The sequence below is a fragment of the Belonocnema kinseyi genome, chromosome 3, assembly GCF_010883055.1.
Source record: "Belonocnema kinseyi isolate 2016_QV_RU_SX_M_011 chromosome 3, B_treatae_v1, whole genome shotgun sequence".
Classification (NCBI taxonomy): domain Eukaryota; kingdom Metazoa; phylum Arthropoda; class Insecta; order Hymenoptera; family Cynipidae; genus Belonocnema; species Belonocnema kinseyi.
Genome location: NC_046659.1, coordinates 62,619,385 through 62,624,835, shown reverse-complemented (window position 1 = coordinate 62,624,835; position 5,451 = coordinate 62,619,385). Strand labels below are relative to the sequence as shown.

The 5,451-nt window shown below is 32.7% G+C and overlaps 1 protein-coding gene across 2 annotated transcripts in view; it reads left to right on the top strand.

The window, feature by feature from the left end:
• The first annotated feature begins 4,704 nt into the window (after positions 1–4,704).
• LOC117170175 overlaps positions 4,705–5,451 on the top strand; it is a 20,694-nt gene continuing 19,947 nt past the window's right edge. Inside the window, exon 1 of one of the 2 annotated variants that reach the window (XR_004466733.1) lies at positions 4,705–4,752. The gene's annotated coding sequence lies outside the window, so the exon portion shown is untranslated. The remainder of the gene's footprint in view (positions 4,753–5,451) is intronic. The other variant, XM_033356753.1, reaches the window with a different exon arrangement.

Below are 5,451 nucleotides of genomic sequence, written 5' to 3'. Positions count from 1 at the left end.
CGAACACCCACCGTATTCACCAGATTTAGCCCCCAGTGACTTTTTCTTATTTCCAAACTTGAAAAAATGGCTCGGTGGACAGAGACTTCCAGACAACGAAGAAGTCATTGCCTCAGTAAGTGCTTACTTTGAGGAACTTCCGAAAACGCACTTTTCTGAAGGATTAAAAAAACTTGAAAAGCGATTGACCAAGTGTATAGAGCTTCAAGGAGATTATGTTGAAAAATAAAAAAAAAATTACCCAAAAAAAATTGTTTTTATACTTCATTCTAAGGATTTATTGAACTACCCTCGTAACAAAAAGAAAATAGGGTTTTTTTCCGGTCATTAATCCAAACAAATCAAACAAAGTTCGACTTGTTTTTGATGCAACAGCAAAAGTCCAAGGAAAATCATTGATTAATCATCTTATCATTGATCCAGATTGGCTAGTATCACTTTTTGGAACTGTCATTAAATTCCGACAACAGAAAATAGCATTCGCTACAGATATCCGTGAGATTTTCAATCGAGTTAAAATTGAAGATGAACAAAGCTACGCTCATTGTTTCTTCTAGAGAAATTTAAAGGATCGAGATGAACTCAGGATATTTTGAATGACAGCAATGTTATTTGGGACAGCATCTTCTCCCTTTTTAGCACAATTCGTGAAGAATTACAATGCTAAGAAATACGAAGACAAGTACCCGGAAGCAGCAAAAGCCATTATCGAGAACTATTATGTAGATGACTTCGTCCGTGGAACAGCAACTGAAAAAGAAGCCATTAAAATTATTCGAGATGTAATTTTCGTCCAGGATCAAGCAGGCTTCGATCTCAGGAATTTTGTTAGTAATTCCAAAACTGTCATAAAGAGCATTCCGAATCATCTACTAGCGGAAGACATGTTGACTGATGTTCTGGAAAAGAAGAACGAACAACGAGTTCTCGGAGTTATGTGGAGTGCAGAGAAAGATTGCCTGACTTTTTCTCTAAAATTTCACAAAATAAACCACGATTTAATTAATTGTTTAAGAATACCTACAAAGAGGGAAGTTCTTAAAATAGTGATGTCAGTATACGATACAGTAGGTTTGTTATCACCAATGACAGTGAAGGCAAGAATATTACTTCAGCGAATATGGAAAGCAAAGCTTGGATGTGACAATTCTATAAGTAACGTCATGTTTAAAACGTGGAAATGTTGGCTTAAAGAATTGATGACCATAAATACTATTGAAATACCCAGACAATATTCAGTGAAGTTAGAAAAAGCAACATCTATGCAAATGCACACATTTTGCGACGCCAGTGAGGAAGCTTATGTAGCTGCTGTTTACCACAGAATTCAAGATAAAGATGGAGTAGACGTAGTATTGGTTTCGTCAAAGGCACGAGTAGCTCCACTTCGGACATTGACGATACCAAGACTGGATTTGATGGCAGCAGTTTTAGGAATACGATTGGCGAAAATAACACAAGAAGCTTTTGATTTTACCATAGAAGTTCGACACTACTGGTCTGTTTCTAGGACCGTCCTTTAGTGGATTAAAAATGACAATAAGCTTCCTAGCTTCATTGCTGCAAGAGTGGGGGAAATTCTAGAATCAATCACAAGAGACGTTCAAATTTCTGACTTTAATAATCAATCACAGATGGCTTAAGGAAACAAACCTTTTGTCTTCTCCTGAACAAAACTGGCCGAGAATCCCAAACAAATCAGAAGAAATAATCTGTTCGGTCACCACAACCAAAGACTTTGAATGTCTGCCTAGAATAAAAAGTTACTATTCATGGTTACGGATCTTAGGAACAACTGCCTGGATAAAAAGATTTATCAATAATGCAAGATTGCCTAGATCAGATCGCAAATTAGGATCTTTGGAAGTTAATGAACTGGAATGGGCTGAAATACAATGGTGGAAATGTGTTCAAAAGAAATGTTTCCCGCAAGATTTAAAGAACATAACAGAAGAAAAACAGAACAAAAACGGAATTCTGAAGAAACTTTGTTTAAAATTTTACAAAGAAATTGGTGTTCTCAAAATCAAAGGAAGATTAGAACATACTGATTGCCTTGAAATTCGAACAAAAAATCCTATCTGTTTAGATACAAGTCATTCGTATGTGAAAGCAATGATAAAATATCATCATGAAAGAAATGGACTTCAAGGAACCGAAACAGTAATTAATGAATTAAGAAGATCATTTTGGATTACCACGGTTCGAAATTGTGTCAGAAAAATTTGTTTCAACTACATGTTTTGTAAGAAAAGAAATTTAAATCCTTCACAACCTATCATGGGATTATTACCAAAAGAACGATTTATAATTCATGAGAAACCATTCGCGGCTACCAGAATAGATTACTTCGGACCTATGTATGTAAAAGTTGGAAGGCGAGTTGAGAAACGATAAGGAGTACTTTTTACATGCCTTACAATTAGAGCCATACATGTTGAAATCGCCCGTTCTTTAACAACAGACTCCTGCATCATGGCCATTCGAAGATTTTTGTCACGAAGAAGAAAAGTTAAAACATTGTGGTCGGACAACGGAACATATTTAAAATCAGCCAACAGAGAGTTACTTAACGCTTTAGAAGATTTGGACCAAGATTGAATGAAAGACGAGATGACCAACTGCGAAATTGATTGGCACTTCATCCCTCCAGCATCTCCTCACATGGAAGGATGTTGAGAACGCCTAATAGAAAGTTTCAAGCGAGCTATAAATGGAATTTTAAAAGAAAGGCATCCTACAGATGAAGTATTAATGACTTTATACGCAGAAGCTGAATACATTGTAAACAGTTGTCCACTCACTTATTCTTCAGTAGACAGTGAAGATCCACCAAGTCTATCACCAAATGATATTTTACACGGCTACACTTTTGACATCGGCTCTTCCGGTATGTTTTATAAAGATGACGAGATTTCGCGAAAACAGTGGCGTCTGTCGCAATTCTTAGCAGATCTTTTCTGGAAAAGGTGGTTAAGAGAATACGTACCAACACTTTTAAATCGGAAAAAATGGAGAAACGAAGAATAAAATTTAAAAAAAGTAGAAATTGTTCTAATAGAAGATAATAATACGCGAAGACCATCGTGGCCATTGGGAATCGTTGAAGAAGTCTTCCCTGGAAGTGATAACGTAGTTCGTGTAGCAAAAGTTAGAACTGCAACAGGAATTTTTTGTCGCCCTGTGATTAAACTCCATCGCCTTCTAATGTGTGACGACAAGGAGTCATCACCGAGGGAAGAAAATTTGCCCGTTTGAAGTATTCAAATCAACCTCGAACATTCGAATTATTGACGTTATCAATTTATCGATATTTTTTTGTTGATGGTTAAAATCTTGAATTTGACAGATGTTTATAAAATAAATATGATGAACCATAAATAATAATTCGTTTGGTAATTTGACGACACTCCTTTTCAGGGCATCGAAAACTAACGATTAAAAAAAACTAGGAAGGGATTTATCATTATGTGAACAAAATCAGGGGTAATCTTCAAATCACGGAGTCATGGTACTGATTTAATTATCAGTGCATCAAAACTCATCGACACAAGGTTTGCAAAATAAGAAAAATTTATAAGCTTGTAATACGAAAATTCTAAGTCGCTTCCGAAGTCGTGAATTTGATAATCCTAAAAATAGCTACGTCGAAGTCATATGAAGGTTTTTGATAAAATTTAATATATGATAAAAATGTTTAACTTTGAAAAAATGCCTGTGTACTTAAAATTCTGAGTCTCTTCCGGCGTCATTAAAAAGTCTCCGGAATGCTTCTATTATTTCCATTTTTTCCTATATACAAAGTTTTAAAAGTATTAAAAGTTTATGAATATGCGTTGAAATAGTTCCAAGTCTCTGCTGAAGTCGTGAATTTGAGCTGCGGGGTACTGTCCATATTTTCGATAAAATTTAGTATGCTTTAAAACTATTTATACCTCAAAAATATATGCGTGCTTAAAATTCTTTCCAAGTTTTTCCAGATGTCATTAAAAAGCTTCAGTAATTTTTCTATTATTTTTATAATATGCAATTTTCAAGGTTTGAAAAATATAAAAAGTTTATGAACTTGTTTTCAAAACTTTCCCAATCTCTGCCGAAAGTTGTAAGTTTGATTATTTTTAAATTAGTTGCATTGAAAGTCTGTGCATTTTTTCGTTAAAATGTAATATGCAATAAAACTATTTATTTTCAAAATGTGTATGCGTGATAAAAATATTTTTCTAATTTCTTTCCGCATCATTAAAACTTTGCAGTTATCCTATTAGGATTTTATATTATTTAAAATATGAGGTTTCAAAAATATACAAAGTTTTGGTAATATTCAATTTTTATTTTATTTTGTATTCAATTAATTAGATTAATTTGGTTTCAATAAACTCTAATTAAGTTTAACTTACTTAACTTAAATTTAAATTAATTTAATTTATGTTCTATTAATATTTCTTTTTGCCTTGATTACTTGATTTTTGTTAACTATAGCGTAGGTAGAAAATTATTAATAAAATAAAATTAATTAAAAAAAAATCTCAATCATTACTGAAGTCGTGAGTTTGATAATTTTTAATACATTGCTGCGGCAAAGTTTTACACCTGTTTTTGTTTCTGATAAAATTTATTATACGCAGTAAACTTATTCACGTCAAGAAACAATGTGAGTACTAAAAAGAGAAACGTATTGTAGTACATTTCCTTCAGTCACTATACGAACGAAACAAGAGGACTTCAGACAATAAAAATGGAAAGAAGTCGAAGGTGCGTGCTCTTAAATATTTAAAATTAAAATTGATTTTACTGGAAAGGGGATTAATCTATATATTTTTGTTTAAAACATAGATTGGATAATTACACCAATAGAAATTTAGTGACAAAATACCTTAAAACCGATATTACAGATTAGTATAATATTTTACGATTTAGGGAAATCGGGTATGTATATTAAAAGTAGTATAGTATTTATTAATATATAATCTATGAAAAATTCACTTTGGAAAATTAATATAAGTTCTACAAAACTTGTAAAAGAAAATGTGATATTTAAAATTCACTATATTAAATTTAAGCAGGACCATAATGTCAAATATTAGAAAGATTGGAATTATTTTTTTACATTTTAAAAAAGAGGATTCTGAAATTTTCTAAAGACTATACTAAAAATTATGTCCGTGTGAATATGGTAGGAGACGATATAAATGCCTGGGTTGCGCGCGCAACCCATTTCTCCTCTTCTGAATTTGAAAACTCGAAGGTGCACGATTGCCGGTCGGAAGACTTCGGCGGTTCTATTTATATCTCTATGTGCTTTGAAATAAAATTAAGAGATTGGGATTTTAATATTTCCAGATTTCGATGCTGGGTTTGCGATTCTCATGATTTGAATACTTCGCGCGCCTCTTTAATGCGTGTATTTTGAGGTTAGGTTACTTCAAGTATAAAATATAAATCATATAAATA